At 44.4% G+C, this 15,178-nt stretch overlaps 1 protein-coding gene and 1 long non-coding RNA gene across 3 annotated transcripts in view; both read right to left on the bottom strand.

The window, feature by feature from the left end:
• LOC128642978 (glutamate receptor ionotropic, NMDA 1) overlaps positions 1 to 15,178 on the bottom strand; it is a 360,366-nt gene that overhangs the window by 335,451 nt on the left and 9,737 nt on the right. The gene's annotated exons all lie outside the window — the stretch shown is intronic.
• Positions 14,164 to 14,460, bottom strand: LOC128642979 (uncharacterized). The gene is made up of 2 exons (XR_008399744.1): positions 14,356 to 14,460; positions 14,164 to 14,275 (listed from the first exon to the last, which is right to left on the bottom strand). It is a non-coding gene; the product is annotated as an uncharacterized LOC128642979 (long non-coding RNA).

A 15,178-nucleotide genomic window follows, 5' to 3' on the forward strand; every position in this document is an offset into this window, starting at 1 on the left:
ACAAAAATTAATAAACAAAATTATCAAAAATAAAAACAATTACACCTAATCTAATAGTCCTATAAAAATAAAAAAGCCCCCCAAAATAAAAACACCCCCTAACCTACAATAAACTACCAATAGCCCATAAAAGGGCCTTTTGTAGGGCATTGCTCTAAGGTAAACAGCTCTTTTACCTGTAAAAAAATACAAAGTCCCACAACAGTAAAATCCACCACCCAACCAACCCCCAAAATAAAAAAACCTAACTCCCAAGCCCTAATCTGAAAAAAAAACCACCCATAGAAAAAGAGAAAAGAACTAACACTAACCCCAGAATATCTACTCACGGTTCCTAAAGTCCAGACATCCATCTCCATCCAGGCGCCGAGAAGTCTTCATCCAAGCGGCGTCATCTTCATCCATCGCAGGGGCGTCTTCTATCTTCATCTCGGCGGCGCAGAGCGGCGAAGACCTCCAGCTCAGAGCATCCTCTTCATACGGTCCCCGCCGTACACTGAACCTTCAATGCAAGGTAGCTGTTTCAAAATGGCGTACCTTGCATTCCTATTGGCTGATTTGGTTCTTCAAATTCAAATCAGCCAATAGGATGAGAGCTAGTGAAATCCTATTGGCTGTTCAAAACAGCCAATAGGATAAGAGCTACGGTAATCCAATTGGCTGTTCAAATCAATTTTGAGTGCGGAATGGACGTTACGTTACAGGCTAAAATGCTTGCGGTATAGCTATACCAACACGACTCGTAATAGTGCGTTACTGCCATTAAGCTAAAAAGCCGTAACGCAAAACACATAATCTACCTGATAGTAACTTATCTGCTGTTCTCTGCGTTTTCTCTTCTTTGCCTTATTCAACAATATAATAACAAAATACAGGTGTCTGGATACCCATATAATTACTCCTCCTGTTCAATATTTTCTCCTTCTAATTACTGCTCTATTATACCATTACATGCTATAAGAATTATAGTCTTATTTACTTGCTCTAACATTAGCATTATCAGTTGCTATCTCCTCTCCTATCTTTTCACTATTAAGCTTCAGATGCTAGTATACCTGTTCAATCAGGGGTCCAAGAGTGACCGTCTATAACATTTGAGACCCTCTCCTGTGCCATATTACCTTCCCTGGGTACAAGAGTGACCCTGCTCAGATTGGGAGGTGTTACAATCTTACATAAAACGAGATTTCATAATAATTTGTCCAATTACCCCCCTAATAGTGAAAAATCTAGATGGTTTTCTGATATACTTGAGTGTAAAGTAAACTATTTATTCTTGAAATTGGTTTTACCAAATGTTATCTAGGCTACTAATTTAAGTGTTGTCTTTACTAGCCACCTATTCCCTTTGGTAGGTACCTCTCTATAGATAATGGTCACGTATACCCTTTTTGTTTCGTCTATTTACAAAGATACTGACTAAGTGGCTAATTTTCTAAACCAGCCTATATGTAATATTTTCATTCGTTTTTTTCTGTATTTGGACAAATATTGTCTATTGTTCATACTAAAAATCTCAATAAAAAATTAAGTTTTAAAAAAAAAGTTTCACCACTGGAGTACACACACATATGTATCCATATAGGTGCTGCCATATGCATATGCTGTTGCTTTTTCAAAAAGAAACACAAGAATGGACGCATAATGTACAACTCTAGTGGCAAATTTGCTTCTTTTTGAGCTGTTAATGTCCCTGTGTCACCAATATATCAACCTAGTGACATTGCCAAAACTGCAAGCCCATATTGTTTACTGCAACATAATACATGGCTGGGAAAGTATGTGGATGTGACACAGATACGGGTGTTGCTGCTGTTATATGTGTAAATATATGCAGCACCTGGCTATATTTCACCATTCACTTGATTTGGATTAGTACTAATAAATGACAGTCTGTAATTAACCACTTTAAATCTCCGGTGAGTGTTTTTATCTTATCTCTCTTGATTTTGACCAGTTAGGGCTAGCCAGGGGACTAACCATACAACAGGTGCAGTGTTACCAGAGCACAAGTCTTTGGGAGGCCCATAGCATCCAGCCAGTACATAGACATGTGCAGATGTGTACAATCCTAATACAAGGGAGATTATTTTAGTGTAGGTTGCAGGTCCATCTATCTATCTATCTATCTATCTATCCTCAGTATGATTATACAGAGCAGCATGTATATTATTACTATTACTTACTACTGAGTTACCTTTGGGATGCCCAAATAAAAAATTGCACCAGGGCCTTCTGTTGAATAGGGCCATTACTGGGGCTAGCTGTATATGTGCACTGTTCTAAGATATCACTTATGTAGCTGGATCAGTCAATGTGTAGCATAATGATTAATTTTAAAGGGGCAGTAAACACCTTGAGATTGTTATATAAAATGTTTACTTATGTGAAATGAAACAACTTTGCAGTATATTTTCATAAATTGTTTTTTCTCCATTTGATGTAATTTAGCTCTGAATATTGAGGATTTCCTTCTTAATATTATAGGAGAGTCCACTGCATCATTCCTTACTGTTGGGAAATACTGAACCTGGCCACCAGGAGAAGGTAAAGACACCCCAGCCAAAGGCTTAAATACTCCCCTACTTCCCTCATATCCCAGTCATTCTTTGCCTTTCGTCACAAAAGGTTGGCAGAGAAGTATCAGAAGAGTAGTTTCTTATGAGGGGTATCTACCCTTCGAAATGGGACTGCAGTTTTAAGTAGTCTTGTCAGCCTCTCAGTGAGAGCATTGACGAATGATGTTAGAGTCTGGAGATGCAGGGAGAGTTTTTCTGCGAACCCATCCAGACTCGTATTAACAGCTCCTAAGCAATCAGTGTTGACGAGTTTCACTGCCTGCTTCCATCACTCAAGTCCATGTCAGGAGCGATGCTGCAAGACTATCAAACTTGATATGCTGTGTTTCTGCTCCACGGCATAGATTCAGGTACGATCATTTCATTTTTTATACATATATGATAACGCAAGAAGAAAGGGGCACAGTGTGGCTCCTTTTATCTTTATGGCATCAATGGTTAATATTTCCGGAGGGGGATTATCGAACAGGGGGGATTAATCACATAATTCTATTTTATTATGATTATGCTGCGACATGTGTGAGATGAGGCTCAGGCAGATGTTGGAACGTACAGGGTTTTTTACTTTCGTTTTTGAAAGCTGCAAAGCCTGAAACGCTTGGTGCGCTTTTTCTTTCTATTATAGCAGGGGCGTTCCTGCATTGCGCACCATGTGACCGGGTGTGGTTACACTGATTTCCTCTTTCCTGACCATGCGGTTTACCAGAGAAGAAACGGTTTCTCTGTTTGGCCTGGGTCATAGGAGGTGGTGAGTGCCCCAACCATTGGGGGTATAAAGGTGCTGTTTTATCTTATTATTTAATAGTCTGCTTTATAAGCGCAAGCTATGGAGGATTCTGATGCGTTAGAGGGTACTCCCTTTTTACCTAAGTCTAACACCTGTCTATATTGTGAGGAGGCCGAGTTATACCCGCCTGCTCAATTATGTTCCACATGCCTTGATAAAGTAATTATGTCAAAGAAAGTTAATATGTTTGATACCACTGAGCCGTCCACCTCTGAGGAGTCTCCGTCCCGTGAGGTGCGCACCCTACAGTCATCTCCTAATACACATGCAGCTTCCCGTAGCACTCCTAATCCTCCATCTGGAGGGGTCCTTTTATCGTCAGTCTTTACTGAGCAGTTACAAATGGCAGTGTCTGCGGCCCGGCTAAGCACAAGGAAAAATATTGCTATCCTTCCCAGGGGTCATCTATTAGCTTATTGTATTTATCTGATACAAGATTATCCGAAGATGAAGACGACTCTGATATTCAGAGGGTGCTCTTTCTGGGTCGGAATCTGCTGCCTCTAAGCCTCCAGCTGCGGAGGAACCAGACTTTAGATTTAGGATTGAGCATTTACGTTTTCTGCTAAAGGAAGTTTTGGCTACTTTAGAGGTTCCAGAGCCTAAATTGCCTAAGGAACCTTTGATTCCTAAATTAGATAAGGTCTACGAGGACAGGGTTGTACCACAGACTTTCCCGGTTCCCGTAAAGATGGCGAACATTATTAAGAATGAATGTGAAAGAATTGGTCCTTCTTTTTCCCCTTCTTCTTTCTTTGAAAAAATGTTCCCGGTTACGGACTCTCAATAGGAGTTGTGGGGTTCCATCCCCAAGGTGGATGGCGCTATCTCCACGCTTGCTAAACGCACTACAATCCCGCTTGAGGATAGTTTGTCTCTTAAAGAGCCCATGGATGAGAAAATAGAAACTCTGTCAAAGGGACACTGAACCCAATTTTTTTTTCTTTCATGATTCAGATAGAGTATGAAATTTTAAGCAACTTTCTAATTTACTCCTTTTATCAATTTTTCTTTGTTCTCTTGCTATCTTTATCTTAAAAGCTGGAATGTAAATCTTAGCAGCCAGCCTATTTTAGGTTCAGCACCATGGATAGCGCTTGCTTATGGGAGGCTTACATTTACTCACCAATAAGCAAGCATAACCCAGGTTCTCAACTAAAAATGGGCTAGCTCCTATGCATCACATTCCTGCTTTGTAAATAAAGATAGCAAGAGAACGAAGAAAAATTAATAATAGGAGTAAATTAGAAAGTTGCTTAAAATTGCATGCTCTATCTGTATCATAAAAGAAAAAATGTGGGTTTAGTATCCCTTTAAGAAAGATGTTTCAACATATGGGATATTTGTTTCAACCGGCAGCGGCTGTTGCTGCTGTAGCGGCTACCTACTGCTGCGACTCCTTATCTGAGTTGATCGAGGTGGAGGGTCCCCTCGCCGCAACGTGATCCAAGAAAGAATTAAGGCCTTAAGGGTGGCTAATTCTTTTATTTGTGATGCAGATTAAATGCCAAGGCTTCAGGTTTTTCAGTTCAAGCCTGGAGGGCACTCTGGCCGAAGTCCTGGTCTGCGGACATGACTTCGAAGTCAAGACTTCTTTCCCTCCCATTTAAGGGAAAGATTCTATTTGGTCCAGGCCTGGACTTAATTATCTCCATGGTTACTGGAGGCAAAGGTGCCTTTTTACCGCAGGACAAGAAGAACAAACCTAAGGGACAAGGTCCTAATTTTTGTTCCTTTCGTTCGGATAAATCCCAATGTCAGCAGCCCTCCGCAAAGCCTGAGCAATCCAAGGGGACTTGGAAGCCTGCTCAGTCCTGGAATAATTTCAAGCAGAACAAGAAGCCCGCCGAGACAAAGTCGGCATGAAGGGACGGCCCCCGATCCAGCTCTGGATCTCGTAGGGGGCAGACTGTTACTCTTTTCAGAAGCTTGGTTTGGGGACGTGCAAGACCCGTGGGTCCTAGAGGTCATCGCTCTGGGATACTACTCAAACCTTTTTGTGGTCCCAAAGAAGGAGGGAATTTTCCACCCGATTCTGGACCTAAAGTGCTTAAACAAATTCCTATCTGTCCCCTCGTTCAAGATGGAGACAATAAGGTCCATCCTTCCCTTAGTTCAGGAAGGACAGTGCATGACCACGATAGATCTGAAGGATGCTTACCGTCACGTTCCATTACTCAGGGAACACTTCAAGTTCCTAAGGTTTGCGTTCCTGGACCAGCACTTCCAGTTTCTTGCACTTCCGTTTGGTATAGCTATTGCTCAAAGGGTTCTAGGAACTCTGCTTGCAGTGGCCAGAAACAGAGGTATAGTAGTAGCACCATACTTGGACGATATTCAGGTTTAAGCACCATTCTATCGTCTGGCAGAAGACCATTTGAAAGCTGTTCTATTTCTTCTTTTCTCATTCCCAATACCAGGGTGGAATTCCTGGGTACTATAATAGATTCCATATCCATGAGGATATTCCTTATAGACCAGAGACGTTACAAGATAACTTCCGCCTGTCTTGCCCACCAGACCTCCTCAAGGCCCTCTGTGGCTCGGTGTATGGAGGTGATTAGTCTCATGGTGTCCAGCATGAACATCATTCCTTTTGCGAAATTCCATCTCAGACCACTTCAGCTGAGACAGTGTAACGGTGATCATTAGGATCTGTCTCAACAGATTTCTCTGGACAACCGGTCGAGAAAATCGCTCTGCAGGTGGCTCTGTCCAGATCACCTGTCCCAAGGGACATCCTTCTTGAGACCATCCTGGGAGATTGTGACTACGGACGCAAGTCTCTCAGGATGGGGAGCTGTTTGGGGTGCCAGGAAGGCACAGGGCCTATGGACTCAAGAGGAATCCCTCCTCCTGATCAACATTTTAGAACTTTGAGCGATCTTCAATGCTCTGAAGGCTTGGCCTCTACTGCGTTCGTCCCAGTTTATCAGATTCCAATTAGACAACATGACCTCGGTGGCTTACATCAACCATCAGGAGGGAACGAGGAGCTCCCTAGCAATGAGGGAAGTATCTTGGATTCTGGAGTGGGCGGAGGCCCACAACTGCTCGCTGTCAGCGATCCACATTCCGGGTGTGGGCAACTGGGAATCGGATTTCCTCAGCCAATCAGACAATCCTTTCATCCGGGAGATTGGTCTCTCCATCCCGAGGTGTTTGCGGATATTTGCTACAGATGGGGGATGCCGGAGATAGAACTCATGGTTTCCCGGCTCAATTCCAAGCTACCCAGATATGGGTCGCGGTCCAGGGATCCTCAGGTGGAGTTAATAGATGCATTAGCAGTGCCTTCGAGGTTCAATCTAATTTACATTTTTCCGCCATTACCACTTCTTCCTTGTGTAGTGGCCCGCATCAAGCAGGAGCAAGCTTCAGTAATACTGATTGCTCCGTCGTGGCCTTGAAGGATGTAGTTCGCGGACCTGGTGGGGATGTCCTCATCTCCTCCATGGAAGTTACCTTGTCGCAGGGATCTGCTGCAACAGGGTCCCTTCATTCATCAAAATCTAGATTCTCTGAGGTTGACTGAGTGGAGATTGAATGCTTAGTCTTAGCCAAGAGAGGTTTCTTTGAGAGGATTATTGACACTCTCATTCAGGCTCGTAAGTCTGTTACTCGTCGCATCTATCATAAGGTGTGGAGAGCTTACTTATTCTGGTGTAAAGAACGTGGTTTCGCCTGACATAAGGTTAAGGCTGCCAGGATTCTTTCCTTTCTTCAGGAGGGTCTAGAGGAGGGCCTCTCTGCCAGTTCCCTGGGGGGACAGATTTCGGCCCTTTCTGTTTTGCTGCACAAGAGGCTCGCAGAGCTCCCTGACGTGCAATCCTTCATTATGGTTCTTGTTAAGGTTGCCTCCAGGCTGGCTGGAAGTTGGACCGTAGAAAAGGATGCTCCTAGCGCTCACCAAAGAATCATCAGCACCATAGTCAGCAATCCCTGTAGTGATATAAGCTGTATCCTACAAACATGAGTCAAAGCTGCAAGTTAGAGGGTCAAAATAGGTCTGATGTGCTGGAGCACACAGCCTGCTTTTTATTGAGGTTACATGCAAACAGGACACTCTCAGGGGGAGGCATAAAATCCCCCATCACACATTTGATATTAGATAGAGAGACACTCCCTTTGACAGGCCACAACATTACTTCAGCAGATAACAAGTTACACACAATAAAACAATGCAGTCCACCTTATCACTAGCAGTCTGATTAGACAATGGTAAGGTTTATCACTAAACCTAATTAGAGCTGATCCCAGCAAACTTGTATTTAGAATTGAACAAAATTAACTCTTAATGGCACACAATGAAACTGAACCAAGTGGGAGAAAGCCAGGGACAAGTCATTTCACAGGTCTGGGGACATAGTCTTAAAGGGGCATTGTTCACCAAAGTCACAATATGTCCCCAGACGGTTCTTAAAGGGCCATACACACCCAATAAAAGTTAACATACTCTCAGGGGCACAATCTTCCAGGGGCCATAGTCATGAGGAAGGAGGCTGGCAAATAGGCTTCTCCACAATCCATGGAAGCAGGGCAATTTTTCATTTAAAGGGCCAGTTACAAATAGCAGTTTGTAACATATCTCCCCTTTTGGAGGGAGACTAACCAGGCACCTGACCTTCTGTCGGTCAGTGCCTAAGTTAGTCTTGTAACCCACCCACAAATAAACATTAGCAGCAAAGTAGCCCCCCCACAATAAGTAGTACTGGCCTGTAGGTTCCAGGTTGTAGGATGAAAGTGTAGCATCCTCGGCCTTCCTGGCGCAGCTGGGCAAATAGCTGGTGGTACTTGGGGGGCAGAGGCCAGCGCTTCTGCTGGGGTGAGGGGTTTGTAGGCCAGTCCTGTAACAAGGGGGTCTGTAGGGCAGAGGCCAGCAGCGCTCTGTCCTGATGCCAGCTCTTCTGCTGGGGTGAGGGGTTTGCAGGCCAGCCCTGTAACAAGGGGGTCTGTAGGGCAGAGGCCAGCAGCGCTCTGTCCTAATGCCAGCTCTTCTGCTGGGGGCATTGGGGCATAGTCCTGCCCGGTGGCAAAGGGAACGTGGGGGTCAGTGGGGATTAACATCTCCACTGTTAACCCTGGGCCCAAGTTAGGAGTTAGCTGGAGAATGGAGACTGGGCTCCCAATCCACTGCATCTCACTCTGCTGATGGGGGACAGGAGCAACTGTCTCTGCCCCCTGTGCTGTAAGTGCAGAGACCACGGTCCCATCTGCACGGTTGTGGGGCTTACTGTCTCCCCCTGGTGCGTTAAGCTGCCGCTGGGGAGAGGGGGTTACAAGCTCCTCTCCCATACATACTTCCAGCCGCTGGGGAATGGAGTCTGGGCTCCCAATTCCCTGCATATTCCTCTGCTGCTGGGGGATAGGACCAACTGTCTCTGCCCCCTGTAACTCAGCCTGCTGCTGGGGAATGGAGTCTGGGCTCCCAATTCCCTGCAATTCACTCTGCTGCTGGGGGACAGGACCAACTGTCTCTGCCCCCTGTAACTCAGCCTGCCGCTGGGGAATGGAGTCTGGGCTCCCAATTCCCTGCAATTCACTCTGCTGCTGGGGGACAGGAGCAACTGTCTCTGCCCCCTGTGCTGTAAGTGCAGAGACCACGGTCCCATCTGCACGGTTGTGGGGCTTACTGTCTCCCCCTGGTGCGTTAAGCTGCCGCTGGGGAGAGGGGGTAACAAGCTCCTCTCCCATACATACTTCCAGCCGCTGGGGAATGGAGTCTGGGCTCACAATTCCCTGCATATTCCTCTGCTGCTGGGGGACAGGACCAACTGTCTCTGCCCCCTGTAACTCAGCCTGCCGCTGGGGAATGGAGTCTGGGCTCCCAATTCCCTGCATATTTCTCTGCTGCTGGGGGACAGGACCAAGTGTCTCTGCCCCCTGTAACTCATTTTCTCGCTGGAGAGCTGGTGTCCATACCCCCAAACTCCACAGTTGGCGCTCAAAGGCTCGTGCCGCTTTGTTCTCAGTAGCCAATTTTCGGATGATTCGACTGACTACCTCCTGCGCAGGGTCTGGACCATATCGGACTAGCCGCCTCTTTACCTCTGGAACGAAATCAGCGCCCTCATAGCGACGGATCAGGTTGAGGTGCTCTTCACAGGGTTCTGACCAGTGTCTTGTCAGCTCCATGCTGCTGTAGGTAGGGACGCTGCGCAGTGGCTAGCGTTGCCCTCAATAACTCTCCTACGATACCAGTGCTGTTGGGGTGCTGCTCCTTGCGCTAGGACACCATCCCACCGCTGCCGCCAAATGTTACGGTTGCCTCCAGGCTGGCTGGAAGTTGGACCGTAGAAAAGGATGCTCCTAGCGCTCACCAAAGAATCATCAGCACCGTAGTCAGCAATCCCTGTAGTGATATAAGCTGTATCCTACAAACATGAGTCAAAGCTGCAAGTTAGAGGGTCAAAATAGGTCTGATGTGCTGGAGCACACAGCCTGCTTTTTATTGAGGTTACATGCAAACAGGACACTCTCAGGGGGAGGCATAAAATCCCCCATCACACATTTGATATTAGATAGAGAGACACTCCCTTTGACAGGCCACAACATTACTTCAGCAGATAACAAGTTACACACAATAAAACAATGCAGTCCACCTTATCACTAGCAGTCTGATTAGACAATGGTAAGGTTTATCACTAAACTTAATTAGAGCTGATCCCAGCAAACTTGTATTTAGAATTGAACAAAATTAACTCTTAATGGCACACAATGAAACTGAACCAAGTGGGAGAAAGCCAGGGACAAGTCATTTCACAGGTCTGGGGACATAGTCTTAAAGTGTAATGAGCTGATTGTGGTTGTGGATCTCAACTGCGGGAAATATATGATTGTATGCCTTACTTTAAGATACAATGAGGAAGTTACAATGTATCTGTCTGTATGGCAGCTGAAAGTTACTATTTGATTTAAATTCCTGATCAGTATTTCTGAATCAGGTTGCACAGCAGTTGTTAACCAAACGCACCGTGGATGGGATACACTTTTCCTGATAGTCACTGAGCACACAGGAGGAGAGTTAGGTCAGTACAGATGCAGCAGGCTGTTAGTCAATTGAAGTGTGATACACGCTGATAGCTGTGCTGTTTGTGAGAGCTGACAGGCAGATGGGTGGAGCAGGTATTATGTGCTGTGCTGTAGCGTTACTCACAAAAGTTCAGTCTGAAGTTTATCACGCTACTCCTGAAGCGTGTGAAGAGGAGTATGAGGAGGTATCCTGTGAGTGTGGTCCAATGTAAGTTAAGCGTCTGTACAAGTTATAAAGTTCACAACTTATATCGGATGAGACTGCAGTTGCGGTTTGGAAAACACTTGATCTGCCAGAGGCAATTAAGCAGGAAAATAATGCAGCAGCGGTGTTTGTTAATCCAAATTAGGAAATGTTCAGACTTAGCATATAAGTCTCTTTCAGTTGCTCTAGTAGGCTCCGTATTAGAAAAGGTTTAAATACATTCAGATAGTTAGACTTGAACAGAGAGAGGTAAATCCCTGCAGCAGGTCTGTGAAGCTGTATGCTAAACTGGAAACAATACTGAAGCAGGGAGGGAGGCGTGTCCAGGCTTTAAATAACCTTGCTAGGTGTGAGCACAGGTAAAAATTAAAGGTACAGAAAGGAATAAGGAAATCCATGACATACCCCCCACCTCAGGGTAGGTGCCCCGCAGCTACGAATCTAGGTCGTTCTGGATTCCTCCTGTGAAACAGGGATACCAATTTGGGAGCATGAACATTCGAGGAAGGTTCCCAAGAGTCATTCTCCTCAGAGAATCCCTTCCAACGGATTAAGTATTGAAGAGTTCCACGGTAAATACGGGAGTCCAGGATGGCATCAACTTCGTATTCCGTGTCCGAATCCTGTAAGATGAGAGGAGGAATCTGGCTGGCCACCTGTCTAGTTTCGCAATGAGGTTTTAACAAAGAGACGTGGAAGGTGGGATGAAGTCGAAAAGTAGAAGGCAGATCCAAGGTAACAGCATTTTGGTTCACAATCTTTGTGATAGGATAAGGACCAATGAAGACAGCACTAAGTTTCTTGCTGGGGGTTTTCAGTTTTATATTCTTGGTCGACAGCCAGACCAGATCACCTATTTTATAGGAAGGTGGTTGACGTCTTCGGAGGTTATAGTAACGTCTCTGATGAGCCTGAGCATCAGCTATATGCCTCTTGAGTTCTATGAAAAGATCCTGGAGATCCTTAGTGAGGTCATCAACCTTGGGACAGTTTGAATCTGTCCGAGGGTGAAGTTGGAAAGAAGGGTGAAAAGCATAATTCGCAAAAAATGGTGTCTTGGAAGTAGTGGAACTTGTAGAATTGTTGTATGCATATTCAGCCATAGCAAGGGTATTAGCCCACTGGTCTTGGTGGTTGGAACAATATGAACGAATATACTGTTCGAGCCATTGGTTTATTCTCTCTGTTTGGCCATTTGATTGGGGGTGGAATGAGGAGGAGAATCGGAGTTCTACTTGCATAGTGTCACATAATTTTTTCCAGAAACGAGAGGTGAATTGACTACCTCTATCAGTTACAATGGAATCTGGGAGACCGTGTAATTTGACGATGTTATTCAAGAAAAGAACTGCAAGTTCTGATGAAGTTGGGAGCTTATGATATGGGAGGAAATGGGCCATCTTGGTAAGATGATCAACAACAACAAGTATGGTATTGTAACCAAGTGACAATGGAAGTTCGACGATGAAATCCATTCCTATGGTTTGCCAGGGTCGGTCAGGTATCTGTAATGGTAAGAGTAATCCGAAAGGAGGTCTTTTTTCAGTCTTGGAAACTGTACATATGTGGCAAGATTGAACATATCTTTGCACAGAAGTTCTGATAGCAGGCCACCAGTACGTACGTGAAAGAAGATCAAAGGTTTTGTGGATTCCAAGATGTCCTGCCATCGGTGAGTCATGATGTTCTTTTAACAAATTGTCTCGAAGGGAAGGTGGTACATAAAGACGTCCTTGGTGGTAATAGAGACCATCTTGTCCCAGTGTGAGTTTAAGCTTAGGGATGGAAGTATCTTTCTGTTGTAGGAGTTTAAGGACTTCAGGATAAGTAGGAGATAGTGTAATGAATTGCTCAGCTGGAATGACTGTACCAGGAGTATCGGAATGATGAGGATTGGTATCTTTTCTGGACAAAGCATCCGCTTTCCCGTTCTTACTCCCTGGTCTGTAGGTTATATGGAAATCAAACCTTGATAGGAATAAACTCCATCTTAGCTGTCTAGAGGATAAGGTACGGTTAGTCAGAAGGTATTCCAGATTTTTGTGATCCGTATATATTAGTATCGGAAATTTACTGCCCTCTAGGAGATGTCTCCAGTGTTCTAATGAGACCTTGATCACTAACAACTCCTTTTCGCCTACAGGGTAGTTATATTCGGCTGGTGTCATTACTCGTGAAAAGAAGGCAACAGGGTGGAGTGGATCTTCTGGAGTTTTACGTTGAGACAGAATGGACCCTAGAGCGTAGTTGGAGGCGTCAACTTCAAGTACATAATGGGCATCAGGGTCTGAAAAACTTAAGAATCGGTGCTTTAGTGAAAACATCCTTAAGGTGTTCGAAAATAGCCTGTGTTTGAGGTGTCCAGTGGAAAGTAGTTTTGACACTTGTAAGAGAAGTTAAAGGCTTAGTAAGAGAGGAATAATTCTTGATGAATTTCCTATAGTAATTGGAGAAACCGAGGAATTTTTGCAGGTCCTTTTTGGTGGAAGGTATGGGCCAGTTTTTAATAGTTTGCACTTTTGAATCATCCATCTGAATACCTGTGGGAGTGATAGTATAACCCAGGAATGTAATAACAGAGGTGTGGAAGATGCATTTTTCCAATTTGGCAAAAAGTCGGTGTTGTCTAAGGCGAGAGAGCACCCAACGGACGTGTTTTATATGTTCAATGATGTTAGTAGAGTATATCAGAATGTCGTCCAAATATACAACTACACAGATGTCAAGGAGATCACGGAATATATAGTTTATTAGATATTGGAACGTTGCCGGGGCATTACAGAGCCCGAAAGGCATCACCTTATACTCGTAGAGCCCATATCTTGTTCTGAAGGCGGTGAGCCACTCGTCTCCTTTTCGGATCCTGACGAGATTATAGGCTCCACGTAGGTCTAATTTAGTGTATATGGTGGCTTGACTGAGACGTTCGATAAGTTCGGGAATTAGAGGTAAGGGATAGCGGTTCTTGACAGTCCGTTTATTAAGTTCCCTATAATCAATTATAGGGCGTAGGGAGTTGTCCTTATTTCTGACGAAGAAAATGCCGGCCCCAGCAGGGGAAGAAGAGGGTTGTATAAACCCTTTCCTTAAATTCTCTGAAAGGTAAGTTTTGAGGTGATCTAGTTCAGGCTGTGATAGAGGGTATATGTGCCCGTAAGGAATGGAAGCTCCTGGAAGTAGTTGAATAGGACAGTCGTACGGGCGATGTGGAGGAAGGGACTCTGCTTCCTTTTCACTGAATACATCTTGAAAATCTTGATAGTCAGAAGGAATAATTCTTCCAGTAGGATTTATAGAACAGATCAAGGAGTGATGAAAACAGGTGTTCTTGCAATAATCTGAGAGGAATTCGACTTCGAGGCGATCCCAATGTATGGTGGGTTGATGCGTCTGTAACCATTGTAGACCAAGCACCAGGGGAAACATGGGAGAATTTATCACATCAAAGGATATGAATTCAGTGTGTGCACTTGACGTGGAAACCTTGATGGGAATAGTTTGGTGTGTAATAGGACCGGAACTAATTGTATTTCCATCAATAACTCTAATGGACACAGGTCTTGCTTTCAACACAGTGGGTATTTTATTTATAGTGACAAAAACAGAATCAATATAGGAAGAATGTGCCCCAGAGTCGATGATGGCTTCACTGATTTGCTGGTGTAGATCCCACTGTAAGGTAAGAGATAAAGAGCAGTAAGCAACTTGGTTAACATTAGTGGTTAAGCATGTGGTTTTTCTGAAGGACTTACGTTTCTTCTGCCTTTGTAAGATAGGACACTCTCTTACAGTATGTGCATTTGAAGCACAATACATGCAGAGGTTGTTTATGCGTCTGCGATTCCTTTCTTCTGGTTGTAAAGGGCCTCTAGTGAATCCCTAATCCATAGGTTCTGAGGTTTGAGTGACTGTAGGTTTTTGGTAAGTAGAAGAGGGTCTTGTGATAGTATCCATACCTTGCTTTTCTGATTTGCGTTCTCTCAACCTTCTATCAATCTGAATGCTTAGTGTGATTAGTCCTTCCAAGGACCTAGGAAGCTCTATGCGAGCGAGTTCATCTTTAAGGGCATCATTTAGACCTAGACGGTACTGATTCCTAAGGGCAATATCGCTCCACTCAGTATCTTTACTGTATTGTTTGAACTCACTTAAATATTCCTCCACCTGCTTTTTCCCTTGTTTAAGAGACCTCATTTTTGTCTCTGCAGTAAGCTGAGTGTTAATATCTTGATAAAGAATTGCCATTTCCTTGAAGAAGTCTTCCAGTGATGTTAAAATAGGATGATCTTGTTCAAAGAATGAGTCAGCCCACTTGCGGGGTTCACCTCGCAGAAAAGAAATGACCGTTAAAACCTTAACTCGTTCAGTTGCGTAGGTTTTAGGTTTTAGACTGAAAAGAAGATAACAAGAGTTTTTGAACTGAGAGAACATAGCCCTGTCTCCATGGAATTTGTCGGGCATAGAGACTTGGGGTTCTGGGGTAGCCTCTGGTGTGGCTGATTTATTCATTGAGTCTTTTATTATATTGTTGAGTGTCTCATTTTGAACTTGTAATTCTCTAAGGCCATGACTTAG

The sequence above is a fragment of the Bombina bombina genome, chromosome 12, assembly GCF_027579735.1.
Source record: "Bombina bombina isolate aBomBom1 chromosome 12, aBomBom1.pri, whole genome shotgun sequence".
In the NCBI taxonomy this organism is placed as follows: domain Eukaryota; kingdom Metazoa; phylum Chordata; class Amphibia; order Anura; family Bombinatoridae; genus Bombina; species Bombina bombina.